The sequence below is a fragment of the Protopterus annectens genome, chromosome 2.part0 (genome assembly GCF_019279795.1).
Source record: "Protopterus annectens isolate FY-2018-M chromosome 2.part0, PAN1.0, whole genome shotgun sequence".
Classification (NCBI taxonomy): domain Eukaryota; kingdom Metazoa; phylum Chordata; order Ceratodontiformes; family Protopteridae; genus Protopterus; species Protopterus annectens.
In genome coordinates this window covers 1,543,513,573-1,543,538,242 of record NC_056728.1, presented here as the reverse complement: position 1 = coordinate 1,543,538,242, position 24,670 = coordinate 1,543,513,573, and positions in this window count along the sequence as shown.

Here is a 24,670-nt window from a genome sequence, read left to right as displayed (position 1 = left end):
TTTATTGCAGTCAATGCTTTATTCTTTCTTGCTTATTGCACTACAGTTGGCATGATACATCCATGTTCACCAGGTTTACGGTGCAACTTGGCCAAGCACCCAGCATAAGACTTGACACTGTGAGCCCTCGCAGCTGAAGCTGTTGGGAGAAAAGCACACTATTATGCATACCAGTTCTCAACTTTTTAGGTCATCATGGTGGTGATGACACTGCTCTCCTGTGCAGGGGATACCAGTAACGCTGGTGAGTTCTCTTGACAAATGGTCCCAGGCCTCTGCCTTACACTCCGAGCCCAGAAAACTGCCCTGCAGCAGCCTATTGTTATGTTTTTTGACAAGTGCCCAACCATGACCCTGGACTCCTGAATGCCCCACCACTGCATCTGAAAGTGCACACCTTCTCCAACATCACCAGCCATATCAACAGATCATTGAACTCCAATGGATTCTGCAGAATTCCCACATAGTGTGCTTAATATAGGCTGTTTTTCCATCCTTACATATCAATGAGCAACATTCAAAAAAGTGGCACATTGCTTAGCAGTGTGTAAACCAGGTAAGCAGAGCTGTGCAGCATGCAGACGTGCACAGTATTGGTTTTAGCAAAGCTGAGCACAGCGCAAACATTGTCAGCTGTTACCATGTTTATGCAGTGCTTAGCAGAAGGTTTGAGCACAGTTGAGCAGAGCGCAGCGAGGCCATATTTTAAAATTGTGTTCATAAAGTGTGCAACAAAAATATAGGCATGTTCTGACTTCCATGTATTCAAACCCCGGACCTAATACACATACAGCTGTAACTCTACCTGTTTAGCTACGTGGATATTAAGATATCCCTGTACCTTTTCATATATACCATTGGCCTGTTAGCAATGTTGAGCACCACTCTGCACCATGCAAATATGCATAAACACATCAATAATTAAATAATTAATTACATCCAGTTTCTACTTTTAGATATCTGGCAGGTGTTGGCTATGTATGTATGAGTTCCGCTCGGCTTTGCTGCACTCTGCACCACGCAAATGCCAAATAAAAAAAAAATAAAACACATAAAATGTCATTATGCTTATTAATTACATCTAGTTTCTATTTTTAGATGTCTGGCAGGTGTCAGCTGTCTACATGTGAGCTCAGCTTGGCATTGCTATACTCCGCGTGCAAACATGCATTTAAAAAAAAACAGACAGACAACACTGATTCAATATCCATGTTCCTCGGCTCTCCCTCGGCAGTGCGCCATCATTAATATACATGGCAAGCTGCTGAGGAGGCACCGTGGCCATGTACATGAATACATTCCATGTAGGCTGTACACAGTGCCTACATGGAGTTTATTAAATCCTAGGGAATCTGTATAATATTTATACAACATGAAGGATTAGAAGCCATGGTGGATTCACAGTGATGTTAAAAGAAGAGACACTGATAGAGCAACAAGCTTTGTCTAAACAGAAGCCAGATTATACAGTTCTCTGGCAATTCTTTAAGCCTAACAACAGATGAAAGATTCAATAGCACTAAGAAACAAGCATTTTGTAGGGTCTGTATTAGAATACTGAATGTTCAAAATCGCGAACGCTCTAATGAGTGAAAATGCCGGACCTCAAAGTTCTTTTTTTGGATCGCAGTATAGTGAAGATCGGGATATTTGTCCTTTCCTCACTGTAGTGTGATCTCGGAGTTGGAATATATATTTAGCAGGAGGTGTGGGGGGCACAGTCCCCCACAATAAAGAGTTCAAGGTCCTGCATTTTCGCTCATTAGAGTGTTCGCGATTTTGAACATTCAGTGTTCTAATATACACCCCATTTTTTTCACTCTTGTTCAGCTAAAACATGGTCATTACTGGATTCTAAATGCCTGGCAATTGACACAGGGGGTTAAAGCTGTGTTCTCATGGTATGGGTTTTGGTTCCCTTAGCTCTCATTTGCCCACTGTGCAACCTTGAACAAGTCACTTAATCAGACATTGTTCCTGGGTCACCTGTGAAAAAAGGACTGTGTGTGCAGTGGGCCTAACTGATTAACAAAGGAGTATTAATTTATGACAAATACACTATTTACAATCAAACTGTAAAGGTGGGTATATATTTTGTGAAATCGATAACTGAGATATTAAGCAGTTTTGAACTCACATCAATTAGTGGATGCTGCTGGAAAATTACACTTATAATTGCCTGAAGGATGAGTCCTCTGTGTTTTTCCTGATTAGTTTATATTTATTTGTGTATTTAGTTCATACAGAAGGGCTTTCCAACTTTCTGGAATAATTTCAAAAAAAGAATTTCCCTTTTGGCCAGGTTGAAGGAGGGCCTGATAAACAGTGTACCTCTCTAGTTACTTGGACAAAAAGACAATTGTCTAAGTCTTAACTTATTAACTAGGAGTAGGAGAGGGCACTATTCATTACAAAGCAATTTGAAGGTCAATCAGTTTAAGATTAACTGGCAACTATGTAGCTGTAGATATAGTGTAGGTGGTATTCTCACTAATCAGCAAGTAATACACATCTTCACATTTCATTTCAGCAGTTTCAATTAATGAGGCATGTTGTGATAGGTATGTCATATTGTATACAATGGAGGAGGTCATTTATAGCTATTGCTTTTCTAGTGTCTGCTGTCAGGAGATGTGAGAGTCTATATGAGTATTTAAGTGGTTTAATGCACTCTATCCATTAAGTTTTCATTCTCAGTATGACAGTGAAGTATGTACATTGGCCCTTCTATGCACCTAAGCATTTTTGTTTGGCTGCTAAAGGTAAAGAGCTGCTTAGGGGATCTGTAACGGTGAATTGCAAAGCTAGTTTTAGTCTCTACTGGGTGCCCAACAGAATTATTTTACATTTAGAGTAGTTTATTCATAAATTATTATTAATTAGTCAGTTTATTAAATGACTAAAATCTTTCTGAAGGGATCTCTGTAGATCTTTTCATAAAGCTACTTGAATTAAGTCAATGAGACTGGATTTTAGGTTATTGAGATCAACTCTAAGGTCATGGTTAAAAAAATTAAAAATAGATAGCCTAACAATGAGCCATGTGGGGGAACTCCACTAATAAATGCGGAAATTAGTGCTATACTTTTTCCTAGAGACTGCCTGTAAAATCTCTTTAGTTAAGTACTATATGGACTATCTGATGACTTCTTTAGAGAATCTGTAATTATAGTTGTATGAATAAGCAAGTTATAATCAATGATTTGAAAACTCCTTTTAAGCCACTGAAGACTGTTTTCTGAGAGCTATTCATTTTTTTATATTTAAAAGCATTGCAATTGTAAAATGCGCATATGGCCTTGATTGTACTATAACTGGACCTGAAGCCAACATGTTTGTTTGTGAGTATATCATAGATATTGATGCATGCCAAAATTTACTGATATATGTATCTTTTGCCAATAGTATGGGAAGACAGCAAATGTGTCCTATCTGCCTGTAATCACTAGATGAAGATGGTGAAGGAGTTTTAAGATGAGGCCTGATTAAGGATTGTTTAAGGATGAAGGGTATGCAGCCTATTGTATGAGTAGGATTAAATAAGTTGCAAACCCTCAGGACAGCCTGAAATGCTCCCATTCTACAATAATATGAATTCAGCATCAGAATATAGTAATAGGGAGACTATGGTCTGATCCCTCCACATAAAAGTGTAAGATGTCTTCCCTTTCAAAAACATTTCATTGCATTACTGTGTTTCTGTTAGTTTTATTTTGGTGAGTTGTATTCTTGATTTCTTCCATTCAGAGGTCAATGATTTTACAAAGTAAGAGTTTGTTTTGCCTGAATCAAACTGAACTGAGGTGGGCTACCAGCCACAACATTGAACTGAGATGCCAAACAACTAGAGGATTCTGAGCTTGCCAAAAAACATAAGCTGCCGTTTTTTTTTTGCTTGATTATACTATTAACTGCACTTTTTACTGTGTTCTGCTTATTTAATACTGCATTTTAATACTGTAAACTAAACTGCACTTGTCTGCCATACTGTGCCTGTTATATCATCTTTTTCACTTTTGAATGTTTTTTTTGCTATTTTCACTATTTGCAAAGTAATTGATACGACTTTTCACTGTTTGCAAAGCATCTCTTCTGTTTGTTCTGTTTTCCCACCAAGCGGTGTTTTAAATAAGTGATTTGTTTGCTGTTTAAACATTCTTTAGTGTCTCCTTGCTGTTTTTTTTTTTTGCTGTTTAAAACATCTTTAGTGTCTCACTGCTGTTTTTCTCCTGTTTAAAACATGTTTAGTGTTTCCCACCTAAATTACTGCAGATAGTAGCTGTAGCATAGTCCAGATACAGGTTAACTGCAGCTGGATCTGTTTGTAGTGGCTGTTGTGTTCTGAGCACATTTTCCAAGCCATCTTTGATTGGAAGGGGCCAATCTGCACCCTAGTGAGAGAAGTGTACTGACTGGAACCTGTCTGGTGAAGGGTGATTGGTCTAGGCCTTGGAGTGAGCACCCTCTTTGGTTCTTTTGAGTTTTTAAAAGTTGTTATAAGTTTTTAGTTTCTGGTATTTAAGCCCTGTGTTTGAGCCAGTTTCTGCTTTTTTACGCATCATGCAGCACCATGCACTGCTGCACAATTCTACGTCATAGCTGGACAGATAATTTTGACAATTTTTCCCTTAGATACAGCTGTACTACATTAGTGTAGTCCTCATCTTTAGTATATCTCTGATCAAAGAAGTATTGCCAGTGAGCTGTGACCTATTAAACCACCATCCAAAAATCCCATCAGAAAAACCCATCTGCAGAGCACCTCCTAGATGAGTCCTGAAAGCACCCCCTTTGTGATAACAGTTCTTCAAACCTAGCATTACAGACAGTTGGACTACACTTGTTTATCCTGCCAGCCTTGTTGACTTGGGTCTCCTGAGGTAGTGTAGCAACTGCCTCATGTACACTGACATTTAGTACAGAGTGAAAGAGATATATCTACACCAAGTATCTTGAATCCCTGTTCTCTCACACACAAAACAGTAACACTAAAGAGGTTGTCAACTCACCCACCACCACTCATGCACATAGTACCACTACCCATACACAGCATACACACAGTATGCATCCAACACATAAATCAACATATGCAGACGTTATCTAAAAAAAAAAATAACTGAAACACCAGAGACCTCCGAAACAAAAGACTGCTACAACTAACACAGTTTCCACAGCAACCAATACACATAGCAACACCAGTGTCTCACCTACCAAGCCCTGAAGGCATAACACTCAAAAAATCTATTTTTTTTTTGTAATTGGAGACTCCATAGTAAGACACATGGATGTCACACTCACCAGGTTAGATAAGGATAAAGTCACAGTCAGCTGCCTGTCCAGTGCCAGGATTCGTCAGATCACACATGCGTGCAAATCTCTCGGCAACAAGTACCATTATGACTCTGCCATAGCTCATGTTGGAGTAAACAACCTGAGACATATCTCACTGGTCTATATGAAGAGAGACATGATTGAGCTCTCTGAGTATGTGTCCCAGGCAGATATGTCCCTAGCCTTGAGTAGCATATTACCCTCACCTAGAATGATTCCACAGTATAAACAAAAAAATGATCAATTTCAATAATTGGCATAGTTTTTCATGCATTCAAAGGGGATCCAGTTTGTGTCAGCTTGAGATGACATGGGCGACAACTCTCACTCTTTGCCAAAGATGGTTTGCACTTGGCACTAGTAGGCTTTTGGCTGCTGGCAAATGCTTTTGCTTCCCCCATAATACCTTTTTTAGGCAAGGTCTCAAAAAGAAAATTTCCATTGTGAAAATTGCCAGCCATAACAAAATAAGGGTTATGCTGTTAAACACTAGGAGCTTAAACCAAAAACTGCACAGTTTGGAAGCACTTCTATCACTGAAGGATGTAGATGTCTGTGCAGACACAGAAACTTGTTTCAAGACCTCAGAGAGTACCCCGGCCTTGCAAGGCTACAATGCTTTCCACACCTTCAGACTGCAAAACAAATGTGTAAGAACCAAAGGAGGCAATGTTTCTATCTGTATTAGAGATAAATTCACCTAACAACTAGCTAGACTGGACTACTCCGTGGAGTTACTCCAAGTTCAGATTACTGTGGGTAAGACCCTAATTCAAGTCATAGCTAGTTATAGTTCCCCCTCCATGGATCATGATGCGCACCACACCTACTTGATGAAACTGGAGTCAATCCAACTATTGCCAAACACTCTGGTCATGGGGGATTTTAATTATCCCACCATCAGCTATGAAGCCTACTCTAACCCTAACTCACTAGCGCAAAAGTTTCTTGACTTTTTAACTCAAATTCCCTGGAACAAATTGTTCAAACTCCAAGAAGGGGAACAAACATACTAAATATGGTCCTCACTAACATGTCAAACAGATGCAACTGTTGGATCCTCATTAGTTAAATATGAATACCAATCAGACACCTTCGAATTGGTACTAACACCAGAATTCATAAAGGGTGAAGTCAGATTAAAAATCTTCACCAAAGCAAGCTATACCCTCCTAGGAGAAGGTTTAAATGCATTCCAAGCCCCACCCCAGCTGGAAGTAGTAACTAGGCCAAAGCTTACAGTAAAGCCCTGTAGAATCACTTGCATAAGTGTATAAACTCGGCTGTTCCAGCGACAATCAAAGCCAGAGCCCCAAGTAAAAAAATGTCACCCTGGTGGACATCCAGCATAAACAAACTTTACAACAAATGCAAAAAGTTGCTGTCTAAGAAAACTAAGGTGAGGCCCCACGAATGGAAAACACCCTCCTCAGCCTCAACAGGCAAATAAGACAACATGTCAAATCCTCTAAGGGTAACTCTAAGAAAAAAATCATAGCCATGGATAATCATAAGGCCTCTTATAGCTACATACAACATACGTAGCTTAAAAGGTAGGACTCAAGCATATGCCGAACTAGTGACTAATGGTATCACACACACTGATCCTGCATAGATAGCAAACCTACTAACAGACAGAGTTGGCAAAAATTTCACTTCACTCCTTTATCCCCTCCAAACTTATCACAAACCTTGTCCCCAAAATCCCTCCCACCCTACATATCTGAAGAGTAGGTCATTAACGCCTCGTCTATAGCAAAAAAAAAACACCCTCTATGGGACCAGGCTATCTTCTAAACAAACTAAAACATGAACATGCATCACCATTAAGTATTCTATTCAGTCACAGTCTAACCACTGGCTTTGTTCCTGTGGAATGGAGAACAGCAACAGTTATTCCCCTCCACAAAGATGGCTTAGCTACAGACGCAGGGAATTATAGACCCATAAGTCTGACTAGCCTTATCTGTAAAGCCATAGGATGTATCATCCTCGACCTCATAACTAAAGACATAGCTGACCTCCAAACCCTGAATCCAACCCAATTCAGCTTTGTCAATGGCAGATTCTGCCTGTTAAACCTGGTGGATTTCTTTGAAAATGTTACCAGGGCCATTGACGAGGGCAAATCTGTGCACACAGCTTAATTCAACTTGGCAAAGGCCTTTGACACAATCCCACACTCAGGCATAACTGATAAACTTAGCAAATTGAATGTAAACCCCTTTGTTGGAAGATGGGTTGCCAACTGGCTCACAAACCAGTTGCACACTATCAAATTGGGTGACTCCTCATCAACCAGCAGACCTGTCACCAGCAGGGTGCAACAAGGATCAGTGCTGGGCTCCCTGCTGTTTGGTATATATTTCTCAGAAGTTTAGGCCAAAACTAAGGGGCTGTGCCTGCCCAAGTTTGTGGATGGCTGCAGACTGGGTGCAATTACTGAATCCCCAAATGATGACAGTATACTTCTGGAAGGTCTTACACAGACCATCAACAGGTGTTTTAGTCACGGTCTCAAACTGAATGCAAAGAAATACATCATCATTCTCTTTGGTAAAAACAGTGTCCCCTCACACTATCAAATTAACAACAATACCCTTTGTAACTATGAAGTGGCAAGAAATCTGGGATCACAAGTAGACTGCGACCTTAACTTTGACCACCATATGTCTACTGTAATAAGGAAGACTTTCTACACAGCACACTTGATTAGCAAAGGCATCACCTCTAGAGCAAAAGAAGTTTTAACCCCTCTGTACTCATCACTAATCAGGCCCATAATTGAGCCTTTTGGCATGTACCATACAAAGCACCTGCAGCAACTGGAGAGAACTCACAGATTTCTAACTAAGACGATCAAGGGACTCCAGCACATGCTTTACACATCCTGACTAAAGTCACTGTCACTATACTCAGTATCACATAGACTTCTTAGGCGAGACTTATGCTTGGCTTACAGAGTAATCTCCGACCCAAACCTACTGAATTTGCTGCACATCTGTAAATCAAATGGGACTAGAGCTACCCATTCCAGGGACCTAAATATAGCCTGTGACTTGAATCTGACATGCTGGAGGGACAGATTTGTCTACTAGCGACTGCTGCATCTTTGGAATAGGCTGCCAATTCATGTGAAGTAAAGCACCTCTATGACACTGTTCAAAAGGAACCCGGATGAGTGGATGGGGCACCATAAATTTTTACCGGGGATAGCGTCCACAACCTTCCTGGACATGGGCAATCATTAATAAATACAGTCCTGGGTATTGACTAGAGTATCTATGGTATTACATTAGGATGAAACTGCTAGACTTGAAATGACCTCCGGGCAATAACCTAGTAATTTCCTATGATCCTATGAGCCTATGTTATTGACTTTTAGTTGCCCCATGCCACAATAACCTTGACAGACACTTTCAACTAGTAGGGCCATTTACAATGCAGAGTACAGGCCACTACTATTCCAGCAAGGAAATTATGAATAAACACATTGCATAGACAGCCTACTCAGTGCTGTGAAGTTTATCGCTGATCCCTGTTGTAAAGCTCAGGTGGTGCTAGACCATAGGCAAATTACTTATGAATGCCACACTATGTCATACGAGCAAGAATATTTAATAGAATTGCCAGGATTGAGGATTTTTTCTTCTGCAATGTATGTGACAAATCTGACATGCATGCTGCATATTATAATTTAACCAGTAGGCATGTTGTGGCTCACTGTTTCTCTCTTGCTCATTTGATTAAGCTTAAAAAATAGACATCGCAAGTGAATGATTAAAACATCAACTGAAGTAAAAAAATCTTTTCTTATGTAGTTATCCATTTAGATGGTGAGAACTTTGCAGAATATTGACTGTGTATACTTGGAGACATGCATTATTGTTATATTATAATGCCACGTCCCCTTTGGTTATAAAATAATGTTTTTACATTTGCTTTGGAAAATTCATATCTCGTGTAATTGAAATTGTACAAATGCATGAATGCTGATATACAGGAAGTGAGCACAGCACTTGTATTAGAATGAAGAGAAAACTCTGGTTAGGATTACTGTTTTGAATACAACAGGTTAGGAAAATATCAAACAGGATGGCTGACACCATGTAGTTAATGGCTGTTTCCCTTGCTTTAGCTGCTTGTGTTTACAGCACTGTCATCATGCGGCAACAGCACACTTGTACTCAGTTATAGCTCAGAATCTTGTTAGGATGAAATGGTTTTCTTTCTGGCTAACGACCAGAAATGAGAAAGACACTTCAGTAAATACTGTACTTGTGTTTCAGCCTCAAATTAATTGCTGACATCCCTTGTTTCTTGACCTACATTTCGATGGGACTGAGTAACAAGGAGTAATGTTGCATAATGGTACAATCTGCTGTTAGTTTAGTTATAGTCTTGGAGTTCTGAGAAACGTGAAGGAACTATCACTCATTAAATGAAAATTGTGAATATTTAAAGTATAACGTTTTGTTTGTCTAATTATCATGACCAGCATGTTGGCATATTTCCAGATTTGTACTTACTCCGGTATCAACTCTGACCTCTCTTTGTGCTGCCTATTCACAGCTGTATCACATCTGCTCAAATAGTGGTCTGTCAGTACAAAAGGATTTTAAACATATGCTTTTACAATATGCAATGAATGCATGTGTAACCTATGAGACTTCATGTTCATTTTGAATTTTGTATATGTTTTGATAATAGACTGTTCACTTCATATAATTCACTTACCTGATAGGTATCATTTACCTGATAGGTTTTTAGTAACAGCACTACAATGCGATAGTCCTCCCCACCACAGTGAGGTAGCCAGTCTTACAGAGAATCAATCATATCACCAAATACATATGGACAACTCTCAAAATGCCTACCTGCTTACTGATTTTAAGTGGCCAAGAATAATTAACATTTTCAGTTAGCAACAAATGATTCCATAAAAGCGATACAGTATCAGGTTATACATGGGGATGTAAAATCTGCATTGATGTGCAAATCTAACAACATGGACTGCTCACAAACAGAAACTTGGCTGCTCATGTGATTTTTTTTCAATTTTCCAAGACATTCGATACTGTCCCTCAAGAGACAATGGTAAATAACTTTGTCAGATTGAATGTTAATATTCACATAATAAAACAGATCAGACACTGAATAACTGATCATATAGGGATTATGTGAATAACCACCTATCATCTGACAAACTAGCCAAGAAGGACATTTCACACATATAATTTTTATGACCTATATTGTTTAGTATCTTTATTAATAACTACCTGCCAAAGATAATGTGTGGATTAGTAATTTTGCTGACAACTCAATGTCTGGCACCATGGTTACATCTATTGTTGATCAAGGTGTGTCCAACGATCTCTAGCTTTAGCAATCATGTGGGCTAAAGAGAAAGGCAATTAACACCAGAAAAATAATGTGTGGTACACAATGTGAAAAACAACATTGTCTACAGATAATGAGGTGATTCCTACAGTGGCCAGTACAAGAGAACTTGAAGTAATAATTCTTAAAGCATTGGTAAAGCCAGGAGTTTTATAGCAAATTATCATCAAACTATAAGCTGTTGCTTTTTGATTATCATATACATCTTAAATACTGTCACCTCATGACAATTATTAATTACATGGCACCTGGAACATGGTTCTGCATTTGTTGGGCCTGGCCGAAGCAGTTAAGTTGGAAGGAGAGTAGGGCTTACCATCCATTGTATCACGTCAGCAATATTTTTTGTAGGAAATAAAATTTAATGAGGATCTGCGAGGATTCTCTGATATGGGCATCCAACCACAGAATATACTTCATTAGTTAAGAATTAACAAGCTGCCCTGCCCTTCCCAGGTAACCATTACACTAATTATTGGTTGACTTTGATAATTTATTATATCTTTATGAAGTTTTAGTAGATAATAACAAATGGGAAATGTTGATTTAAAAGTTGTTGTTTTGCAGTGCTTTTATTAAGACATTTTAGATGTACACCTTCGTGTGTAACATGCTTAAAATCATTAAATGCTGTATGAGACATCAGTTTCATCATTTTGTTCTATCTTCTTGTAGATAGTCCAGACACATTGTAAGATACTGTTCAAACAATGGTATTACAATTTCACCCATTTACTAGCAGGTTTTATAACTACAGAATCCCTTTTGCCCTGTTCTTGCAAAGCCTGCTTTTCATTCTGCCATAAAGTATATTGTGTATTAAATCTGTTTCTTTAATGTTCTAAACACAATTTCTTGCATTCATAGTTAAGAATTCAGTGAAAGGTGTATTTGGTCACATTATTAAATGCAGAGTTAAATGTACTGTAAGTTATGTCACCTTTAAATTCAATTATCCATTTTTTTCTCCAGTTACACATTTGTTAATATCGCAAAAAAGAAACCTTTTCAACATCTTCTGTGTCATAAAAAAATCTTTAAATACATTTTATTTACAGATAAATTTAACTTATGGCTGAAACAATTTCTTAAATTAGAAGAGACAACTCAACAATTGCTATATTACATACAAAGGTCTGTTTAACAACTAGAAAAAAAAAGCTTTTATCATTAACAGAAACAGAGAGTTCATCAACGATAAGGTCATGTACCTTGTGTTCCAGTGTGGTTCTTTTATCTGGAGCATGTGTAGCTTCTTTTTATTTCTTTGAAAAGTCCATCTGCAGTTAAGAGTACCATGCTTTTCTGTTCCTATTCCAATCCTTGGAGGTATGTCTGCCAAAATGCCGGAGTATTGTTCAATCAAGTGTGCGGTATTTTATAAAGCTGTCATTTTGTAGAACTAGACATACAGCTGGTATTTCATAGGATTACGTTTTACCTGGATCTTTGATTTCCTAACTAATTATATAAGCTCAACAGTGTGGGATGCTGACACATACTTAACATTTATCAAAGTTTCTGACCTTGTTACAGCTACCTGCATCAAATAGCAAATACTAATCCTGCACACATTATGACTTACTTCATCGTACTAGGCCAGTATCAAAAGAGTTAGTGGTCTAAAAATGCCAGTCACACCTCGAAATAAAGCAGTCAAACCTCTGTAACACATCAGATCACAGTGGTTGTATAAGAATTTCACAGAACAGTAATGAAGCCTGTACCATGTGTGTTCATACTTGCATTTTGTCTAACCTCAGTCACTTGAAAGAAACATTGTATTTACGCTCTTAGTCAACAAACAATGTGCAATCAGTACCACCCTGCTGTACCACAAACTCAGATTTGGAAATTATGATGGAAACATTCTTTGAAACCATCAGCCCAAGATAACACTGAATAGGCTCATTACTGCCATTTATTTACCAGAAAGGCTAGTAATATTAATAATTCAATATTACAAACCTCAGCACCACATTCAGATCTCATGTTTTTATGCAGTCACTATGAGTAAAAACGCAAAGAAACTTATGTAGTGCACCATGGTTGACAATTTCTCCACAAACATATATGCCACATAATAAATATGAGTAATCCATATTAAATGTCACAATCTTGCAAACAAAAAAGTACTATTGATTCACCAATCTTCACAATGTTCAAAAGTCTTTCAACACATGGGTGATACCAGCACATTTATCTTTGTGAATGTGAATTAGTGCCAGAACAACTAAATGCATTAAACTCACCCGCTTTCACTAGTAGGCCCAAGTTCATCCTACAGCATGAAATTGCCTCTCACTTTATGCAACACTGACTAGCCTCATGATTTGAATAGTTAAAAAGAGCATTGACTTCTGCAGAATGAGCGGATTTAACTGCTCCAGTATAAAAAGACAGCAGAAGACGATTTATTTTGCGGTACCATTTTCCATTTCGGTTTCACAGATTAGATATAACAGACTTGCAAGTTTCATGCCAATCATTCTCTTTGCGTCCATAAGGAAGCCCTTTAAATCTGTTAGTACCATTTATTTTGCAAATTAAATACATGCAAAAATCATTCGACTGCTCTTTTAGTTCGAATACTGTGATATTCAAAAATAGTGCACATATATTCAGAACAGTCATCCCTCTAAATCTATATCACTTGTCTTTCTTCTTTGAGTTAGTCTTCTGTTTAGCCTGAGAATATATTATTTTCACAAAACTTGTTCCTCAAGCCCTTTCACATCTTTAAAATGTTCAACAAAACTATTTTTTGATTTTGCAATTGCTGCATTACTGGACACTTTTTTGATTTGGATGCTTGATTTAAGTCACATTCTTCATAATGATGGTATCAGAGAATATACAGGTTGTACATCATTTTTTTTTTATCTCAACTTGTGAGGTTTACATTTGTGCGAAAGTGCCAATTCGCACTAAGTAAACACTAATGTCACAATATCAAACATTGCAATAGTAAATGCAATACAGCATTCACTGTTGCAAAGTTTGACATTGTGGTGCAGATTGCACTATAGTGGGGATCAGGAAATGTACCCTTTCCCTCACTGTAGTGTGATCTCGAAGTTTGTATATATAAGCAGGGGGGTGTGGGGGCAGGGGGGCATGCCCCCCTGCAAAACCCTTCTTTACTGCAACTGACAGTATCACTGTTACCGGAAGTGTGGTGACTGTTCGAAAATGTCAAATTCGACATTTGCAGTCACTACACTTTGAGGTTTTTTGCATTCGATATTTTAAATTTCGCGGGTTAGGTTTGACATTATTGTGATTCATCATTGTTCATTACAGTGATATGATAGTAAACCGAATATACATTATCATGTCTAGAACTACTTCTCATCTTCATCAAAGCTATAGTAAAATTGAATGCTGTAACAGAAAACTGACATCTTTCTGGATCTTTGCCAGAATTTGCATTACTCTCCAAAGCATTAGTTGTAATACTATATTTCCTTCTGAAACTACACAGATAAACTGTTTGGTTTATCTGCCATGTGGTGCATCTATCCACAAGATTTTCATATTCTCATTAAAAGTCAATTAATAACTACATAATATCCTGCAAGAATGATCAAAATGCATACAAAAATTGAAACTTACAGTTTAAGACCAACAGCCAACTACTGTTATTATAACTTGCCAGCATCATAACTGAGTGCCTGTGCCTGGAAGCCTGAATTCCATAACATCTGCAAACAGATGATCAGTCAGTAAAAGAATTATATCTACTGCAATGCAAAATATTTGTACTATAATTCACCCCAATTAAGAACATGTTATTACTTAACAGTGTTATATGATTGTGCAGCTGAATCCTGGTTTCAGTGTATTGAAAGTTCTACCACAATAATGGGTTTAGCAGCTATCATGTCTTAATCCCCACTAGCAACTGTAAGTGAGTATGTGTATTTACCATAAACTCCATTATTTCAAGATAACCCTCCTTGATTCTAACCTAGTACTCCTGAAAATCCAAGTTAGATATTACACTTTTATCTTAGGTGTCTTTTACTATCTAACAACTGGAAAATTTGAAGAAGGGTAGAGGGAAGATAGTAAAAACACTGATAGAAATATTAGAGATTACAAAAGTGGAGCAGAGAAGTACTTGCAGAATGATGGCAAGGGGAAAACACCAGGAATCGATGGACTGCCTGTTGAAGTATGGGACGTGGCAAAGTCCAGAGTGGTACAAATGTGGTAAGAGTTATTTATAAAATATTAAAGGGAGGAGTAGCACTGAGATAGTGGAAGGAAGCAGAGGTAACAGTAATTCTGAAGAAGTGGATGGACTCCCTGCTGCCATTCTACTGCAGACCCATCTCATTTTTAGACCATGATTATAAGTGTTTTATGCTGTTAATAGCAGATAGGTTAGCAAAAGTACTACCTTGGAAAATACAAGATGACCAGAAAGAGGTTTTCAGAGGAGAAATCATGGATAACAATATTCTAAAAAGCATTGATGGTTACACAGGGAGCCCATGAAGAAAAGCAAGAAGTTGTGATTTTATTGTTTGATGCAGAAAAAGCATTTGCTAGAGTAAGGTAGAGTGATATATATATATATATATATATATATATATATATATATATATATATATATATATATATGAGTTGTTAGAGAAAGGGAACTTTCTGGACATATTGATAAAGGTACTTACACATATAGTGGATTCAAAACGTGGACTGAAGTGACAGCTAGACAATACAAAGAAATATAAACAGAGTGAGAAAATAGATAGGTGCACCCTCTGTTCCCCTTACTTTTTGCAATATATTTGGAACTATTGCCAATTTTTATTAAGAAATCTTCAGCAAGAGGTGGGGGGAGGGCAGAAGAAAATTGCACATTATGCAGATAATGTCCTACTCAGTCTGAGTAGACCAAGAGAGGATTTGGAATAGGTGTGGTGGATATTATGACCTTTTGGAAGACAATCAGGATACAAGATAAATCAAGGAAAGACAAAAGCACTGGCTTTTAATACAGGATGGAGGCTATAGCTGGCTATTTGGAAGGAACAGATTACATATCTTGCTGTATGGTTGAAGGAATACTTAGAGGACACATTTGAGATGGTATAAAATGTGGTAAAGTGGCAGATAGATGGAAGGGGATTAGAGTTAGTGTACACCAAAGAGTACAGGTACCACACTTACTGGTTTGCCACAGTTACTATAAAAAAGGACAGACTTTCTATACACTGTCTAAAGAGGAATATTTGAAAAAAGTGAAGCAGTTGATGAGAGATTATTTGCAGGATGGTGAAAAACCTAAGGTAGCATGGGAGAGGCTAACATGGGGAAAAAGAGAAAGGAGTGCTGAGGGTCCCAGATGTGAGAGGATAACCACATGGTTGTCAATCGGCTTTGATTCTGAGAATGATAGATACACACTATCGGGCATATTGGAAGGTCATGGTTAGGAGTGAAAATAAGTCATTAAAAGAGGGTAGATATATAACCTAAGTATTATTGGAATCCCCAGAGTGAAGGCTGAAACGTCTAAGTTTGTATAACTTGCAAAAGCTTTTGAAGAAGTGAGGCAGCAGAAGAATTTGAATGGTTGAAGGAGGCAATTTCTCACCATAGGAGGTGCAGGAGAAGATGAAAGGAAGAAGTCAGTCCTCTATTGGTGGAAAAGAAGGCAGGGAGAGGTCAGATTCTGGCAAGGGAGTAAAATTTGGTTATAGTTGAGGAGAAAACATATTCTGCCAGATGAGTTAAAATGGGCATATCAAGATGTCAAATCAAAGTGGGAGTGGGGTCAGATAAATATAATGTGAAAGAATGAAAGGGGGAGCCTGAGCTGTTTAGGAAGATTGATAGTAGGAGGTTGGAAGAAGGGATGTGTAAAGGGATTATTTCATTGGGGTATAAACTGAAGGAGGAAAAGAGCTAGGTAAGCTGAAAGAAGAATGGGGAAAAGAAAGACAGGCTGCAATATTGGAAAAGGACTAGACTCAAATGGTACAATGGCCAAGATATGTTACTAAGACAAGCAAGCTCAGAATTTCTGCCTGGCAGTGTGTGCACAGCTATTGCTACGCTCCAACCAGACTGGGAAGAGTCATCCCAGGGCCTCCTAGTAAGTGTTGGAGATGTAGTATGGACAAGAATGTTCTGGGAGTTTTGAAGGTTAGCTAGGTTCAAGGAACAACTGCTACAACGTTTGGACAGTTTATTTGCAGGCAGAATAAAACTTAATAAGGTTTTGCTCCTCGTGGGAACAGTGAACAGAGAATAAGCAGTTAGTGGGAGCAATAGTGTCAGCAAAAAATGATTACTAGGAATGAGAAGTCAGAGGATATTCTAAGAACAGGGACGGTATAATCCAGCTGAGGTGGGTAAAAGATATGGAGAAAGAAATTGCTGAGAGGGGGAGAAGGGTATAGAATAAAATGGACTCTGTGGAAAGAGATGATGGAGGGTGGAGATACTGGTTAGGAGTAAGCCAAAACAAGACTGGCAAGATGTTAAGTGGGATCAGTGAAACAAAAGCCATTGATGCTGCAACAAGTGAGAAGGAGATTTGAAGGAGGAATGATGATGGATAGAAAGGTAGTAGGCCAAGGAACTAGGGGTGAATGAGTGGATCCAATGGGAATAGTTTTAGAACTAAATAATGTAACCTAGTCTGTAGTTAAGAGAGATGGCAAAATAATTAGGTTGAGAGACGTATGTGTAGGTGACAACGTGTTACAACAATACCCATGAAGGAAATGAAGCCCATGCTAAGAAGGAAAGGGAAAAGGATAAAGTAGGTGGTGCCATAGTAAAGCAGGTAAGGTAAAATACCCGTGAAGGAAACAAAGCCCATGCTAAGAAGGAAAGGGAAAAGGATAAAGTAGGTGGTGCCATAGCAAAGCAGGTAAGGTAAAATACCCGTGAAGGAAACAAAGCCCATGCTAAGAAAGAAAGGGAAAAGGATAAAGTAGGTGGTGCCATAGCAAAGCAGGTAAGGTAAAATACCCGTGAAGGAAACAAAGCCCATGCTAAGAAGAAAAGGGAAAAGGATAAAATAAAGTAGGTGGTGCCATAGCAAAGCAGGTAAGGTAAAATACCGTGAAGGAAACGAAGTCCATGCTAAGAAGGAAAGGGAAAAGGATAAAGTAGGTGGTGCCATAGCAAAGCAGGTAAGGTAAAATACCTGTGAAGGAAACAAAGCCCATGCTAAGAAGAAAAGGGAAAAGGATAAAATAAAGTAGGTGGTGCCATAGCAAAGCAGGTAAGGTAATAGAAGATCTACAGAACTGTGGATATGTTGGAAATGGGGTAGTGGTAAATACAAATAATTGAAATAAATACTGTGTAAAGATTACAATTAAATATTGTTAATGGAATGATAATATTCTGTATATATGACTGCTGGGAAAAGGGAAATAAATAGATTTGTTGTGTAATATGTGATGTAACCCTGGGAATAGGTTGAGTTTGCTGAAAAAATGCAATACCAGATGACAAATTATGTGGAATAACTTAGCAATATCAGGTCAATCACCAGGGGGCAACAAGTGTACCATGCGTGAGGACTGTATGGAAACTGTAAAATGAAATGTTAATAAAGAAGGTTGTGATGAAAAAATAAATAAAAAAAGAAAACTGCCAAACTTAACTACAAACAATAAATTGGCAAACATATACCACCAATAATAATAATAATAATAATAATAATATGCCAAGGATGTTCTGTACCTTGATAATATTATTTCTCTGGAACAGATTGCCAACCATCCTGCTAAAGGATCAAGTATTTTCAATTTTGTCCTCAAGAACATAGCTCCTTTTCACATTTACATTGTCAGTCTTTCCTATTCAAATCTGATCACAAAATAGTTGTCTTCTCCCTTAAAACCACTGTCCTTCCACCCATCCACCCCCCCCCCACAAAAAAATTGCACTTAGAGATTTCTCCAATGCAAATCTACTACAAATCATAAAGGACATAAGACAGTTCTGAAGTAACCACTCTTCTACTGGCACCATGGCCAAAACTGCTGCTGATAACTATTCACACCTAAATATTTACATTGCATAGATCCTATCTATATTCAATATACTGGAAAGTTTAAAAATAAATCTCTATGGTAGAATTCTTGAAATAAGAAATGATATCACAAAAGGAAGAAGCTAAGCAACTTATATAAGACACCATCCACCAATTTAAAAAAGAAAATGTTGAGACAAGTTAGCACAAATCTCAAGTCTACCATTTGGAAATGAAAAGCTGAATATGAACTAACAGTAATCACCTCAATAAAGGTTAACTATAAGATCCTTTTTAACTATATCAGCGAAATTTGAAGTTGTTGTTGATTGTCTTTTCGGCTTTTCCCGGTTAGGGGTCACCACAGCAGAACTCCGGTCTGCTAATGATTGGCAGTAGATTTTTATGGTGCCGAGTTGCAAGCCTGATGCCCAACCTTCAGCAAAGGCATGCTCATTCACACATGTCTTTGGAGGCCACTCGGCCACGGGGAGGACATGCAGACTCCACACAAAAGGTGCTCCTGCCAAGAATCGAACAGGAGAACCTCTTGCTGTGAGGCAACAATGCTACCGCTGAACCACCGCGGCTTATCAGTGAAATTTGAAGTAGCAACTAATAATGTTCTGAGCTTTTCTACAATAATAATAATACCCATTTCAATCCCAAATAACTAGTCAGTATTTTTTCTGATAAATTTAGTGCCATGTTTGTGCCACTCACACACACACACACATACACACACATACACACACAGTTTATCTCCTGTTCCATCTTCACTTACCTCCACCATAAAATCATTATGGATCAAAGCTTCAAAGCTATTTTCAAGGCTAAGAACACCACATCCATGTACACCAGGCCTCAAAACGTTTACCATATTGTCTGTTTACCAACACCTAGAACAGGTTCTCTGAGACTCTCTTTAACTCTTTTAATCTCAAGCTCTCCACATGTTGCTTACCTGATGCTTGGAGAACAGCCACTCTGATGCCATTATATAAAGACACCCCTACCATTGCTCCAAGAAACTATCAAACCTGTCTCACCAGTATTATATGCAGTGCTAACATTCTATTAATATACTGCACATTTGGTAATATAGATTGTAAAACTGTTATATTGAATGTATATATTACTTTCTTGTTCTTCTTTTCCCAGGTCCCCTCTGAAGATTGGGTGTGTAAGGTAGAATTACATCATCAACAAATGCAAATGAATAAATAAACATATTTCTGAACTCTTAAATCTCTTAGTCTCGGAACCAAACCAATTTGACTTTATCAGAGTCATATCTTGTCCCCTTACCTTTGTGAAAATCTTTGCAAAACTCTCAGAAGTTGTGAGCAATAGTCAGTCTACCATGCTGTCTACCTTGACCTGGCTAAGGCCTTTGATACAATCTCCTCACAGATATTAGAGATAAGATTTCAGACTTTACTACATTGTTGCCCAGAGCTTACTGGCTAATGTATCTCATGTAGTGAAAGCTGCAGGGCCTTCTTCTGAATGTACAATCATAACTCGTGACTGCTGCTATAATGCTTACTGTCTTCTCAGTTCACCATTCCCACAATTCTTCTCTTAATTCTGCATACGGGAAATAAGGCAAAGACTGAAATACATAAAATACGCAAAATACTAAAACATGCAGTTATATAATCTACTGCTCAGAATGAACCACTATATCATATCCATGTTCATTGTTTCATTTGATGAATAAAACAGACAAAGGCCAGATTTAGAAACTTTCCCACATCATGCTAAGTGAGTTTACAGGAAGAAAGGGCAAACTGCAGGGTGTGTGTAATTCAGAAATATGCATTTTGCTAGTGTGGAAGCCAAGGACCATTGTTGGGCATGATGTATGCTGATGACCACATGATGATGATGATGATGATGATAAGCAAGATTATTACAGTGAGTGTCTCAGTGTATGCATATAAGTAAAAACAAAATTAAAACTCCAGCAAAACTAGAACTTCCACTGAGCGACCTCCCAAAACTCTTGTATCAGAGGCACATGGGATATATGCAAATGATCCTTATGAACATCAGGTGTTTCAGCTCATTGGCAATTCTGAATGTCCATGACTTGTTTTGTCATTTTATTGGACAATTTCAGGCCAGTAAAATCAATTATTATTATCATGTTTTGGCTTTGTCTGCTGCCCCAGGGGAGTCATGGAGTATCTCTCTCAGTATATACTAAGGTATGTATGGTTTTATGTATATTAGCTTCATGGCCCTTTCAGTGACTTCCTGGGGACAAAGTGGGGGTATATCAGGTATCTACCTCAAGAATGCTCCGTCAATTTTTCAATGCCATGCCATAGTATGTGGGACAGTATATGTGCTTCCCACATACCACAAAAGACAGAGCCAACATTATGTGGGTTTCCTGTGATTTAGCCATTTCATCTGAGGTACTTGGGGTCATAGACTGTGCCCACATTGAAATAAAAGCCCCTCTAGTGAACTGGGAAGGAGGTATGTGAACCATAAAAGGTATCACATCGTCAACTGCCAGGTGGTCCGTAATTCACAGGGTATTATCTACAGAGTGCATGTGCAGTCCACATAAGCAGTTATCATGACTCCCACCTATTGCGCATTTGTGATCTGTTCCAAGACTTTGTGAGGGGTGACTTCCCCCTGGAGTGCCTACTTGGTGATGCTGGATATTCATTGGAACCCTGACTCATGAAAACCACAAAGAATCTACAAAATGAAACACAGCATGGGTACAACTGTGTCTACTCATGAAAAATAAAATTACTGAATGGTTCTACTTCATGACATCAAAATCCCACAATATCGAATCCCACATTGTCGAGACCAAATCAATGAAAACTCACTTCAGCGAAACACCAGATTGATGAATCTATTCCCAGGGTAATTAATCACTCACACAAAAAGTCATGAAAATGAAACCGCACCATGCCCAACCCACCCATGTGGGGGGGCTATACCCCCCACACACATCCTAATTAAATATACCAACTCCAAGATCGCACTACAGTTGGGAAAAGAGCAAAGTTCACCTTGTTGGCCAACAGGTTACTTACTCTGGGAATGGATTCACTGGTCTGGTCTTTCACTGAAGTGAGTTTTCATTGATTTCATCTCGACGATGTGTGATTCAATATCATCGCTTTTGATATTTTCAAGCAGACCCTACTGAACATGTGTTTGGACTGCTGAAGTCATGTTTTCACTGCCTGTCTTCATCCGGTGGTATCCTACACTAAGTCCCTGACATACATGCCAAAATATTTTCAATGTGTGTAGTATTATGTGATATCAAACTTAGGAGGCAGTTATAGCAATGTGGCTACTTGCATGAGTAGCAGGCCCTATCACACCAAACAGTAGAGGCTGAGTCAGATATGGAGTCAGTGGAAAGCCAGCAGCAGGGAGGTGGTGATGCCAGACAGAGGCAGGAGCAGTATGCAGCGACACTAGCAATGAAGCATCAGCTTGCATATAGTATCAGAACATAGTAGACAGGAGTAAAGTAGATACACTACAGTAAACATGATGCATGCAAAACCAACACCAAACTGTGCTTAACCAAACATAGACAGGCCTTGCTGTTCATCAGACACAGGGAACCCAAGTACCAATGTACTATGAGCAGGGAACAAATATCATCATTTGCACAGATGGGGAAGGCATACCGCTCAACTGTTCTGATTTTACAGAATGTCCAGATTTTTGCCTCATTATATTTGGTATGTTCCTCATAAAACTTTTGGTTTTCTGGCAAATCGCTGAGATGACCTGAGGAATGAAGTCACCAAATAGTTACATACTTTTGAGTTTTAGACTTCAAATCCTTCAGGAAATGTATGTTAACACAATCCCTGCTACTCTTTCTACATTTATAAGAGCAATATTTAAAATCTGTCCCTATTTTTGGGCCTTTGTCCCCCTATTATGTCAGGCTCTGTCCAGATTTCTTGCACTAAGAGGTTGAGAGGTACAGGGGAATGGAGCAAGGAATGTTCAGAAGGAAACATGTAAATGCTAGGAATTGTTAAAGTAAAATCTGCTGTTGCTTCTGTTGCTCATCAGTGTGTGCATGGTGGGTGGCTAACATAAAAGGCTTCTGTGAAATATACTGGGGACAGTGGCATTGTGACTGTGAGTCACACTGAGGTTTGATGTACTCAAGAGGTTCAGAGCATGTGTGGCAGAGGTTTGAGCATTCTGTGCATCTGTAGCATAGCATGGATGGCGAGAAGGGGTCATCTGCCCAGTTGTAAAGTGTTAGAGGGAGGGAGGGCAAGAATTCTTTCTTTCTCAGTTTGTACCAAAATGCTGGTACAGAAAGACACTTCAATGTCTTTTTTTTTTTTTTTTTTTGCTAATCGCTGAAGAGCTGAGGGAGTGTGGATCAGCTGTAGGAAGTAGGAAGATGATTGGTAGAAATTTAACAATCAGATTGTTACCTTGGAAGCTAAAGGTTTTCTTTTTTTTTTTGCTCTTAACTTGAAGAGCTGATGGGGGCGGGGAACTAAATCGTGAATGGGCACTGGGCACTAAATGAGCCAGCTTCAGCTCTGTCATGCATGCACCTGCCCACAAAAGCTGGCTGTACCAGGAGCTGTATTAGCTTTACCATAACCCTGCTAGATGCTTGTGTGCTGCATGACAGTGAGTGATGTCTGCTGTGCAGTGATGGCAGTAATCTATTACAATTTCTAGTAACTAGTAATATAACAAATTACTATTTCAAAATATATTACTTTTTTTAGTAACTAGTAACTTAAATGTGAGTTACTTTTGAGTTACTTTTAAACCAGTGGTTCTCAATGTGGGTGATATAGTCTCCTAAAGAGAGATGTAAAACTTCCAGGGTCCCTATATAGTATGAATAGTAATCAAATGTTAGGAGGTAATAGACACTTTGAAGTGGCAATTTGGGTAAAAAATTACAACATGATGTTGGCACAACTCATAGCACGTAGCATTCATAATAGATCATTAGAATCAGTCTGGAGCAAAATTTACTTCATTTTTTTTAGCACTGCAAGGAGGTGAAAGCTAATGATGACCAGACTCCAGCCCTGCCCTGGTACTGTGGGACTCTCACCCACTAAAACATCCCCTAACACTGGACAATTCTAGCCTGCCAGAGATCATATCCTTACCTTCAAGTATAATAAATGGCATCGGTTCTTCATACCACCATCAGTCAGAATCAAACATCACTCATCAGTTGAGCACCTGATGCCCCAACCCACTGCACCAAGCAGGACTCTTCAAGTGGATCTATGATCAACCAACTTTTGTGCTGACAATATTTTGTTATGTTCTATTTAGAATTCTTTTCAGGTTTCGATTTTTAGTTGCTGAAAATAGACAAAATATGATAGGTTTTTATAGGTCTTGTGCTGCTAGCTGGTTTGGTTTAATTATGATCTGTGACTCTCTAGCTATAAAGACTGGTCTTCTTCTTCTCTTTTCAGTTGTGCCCGTTAGGGATCACCATGGTGGATCATCAGTCTGCAGAACAAGTGGCTGTTGAGTTTTACATTGTTGAGTTGTCAGCCCAGCATTCAACCTTCTTCAGAAGACACACGCATGCACACACTCACACCTAAAGCCAATTTATAATGTCTAATCCACCTGCAGCATGTCTTGGGAATGTGGGAGGAAACCAGAACACCCTGAGGAAACCCACTCAAACACAGGGAGTGTAGATCATAGTGTGTTTGTTGTACTTCTAAAGCCACTGTAGTTCATAGGCACATGCACAGAAAGTACTGAGCACGTGCAAACAGAGCGCCATTTTGTATAAGCAGCTGGAGTGAAAGCATGTATGTGTATAGCAGTCAGTCAGTTAGCTAGTTTGCTTAAGTTTTATGTTCCAGTCATCCATCTTGATGTGTTTATGTGTAATAAATATCTTAAATGAACACCCAACCC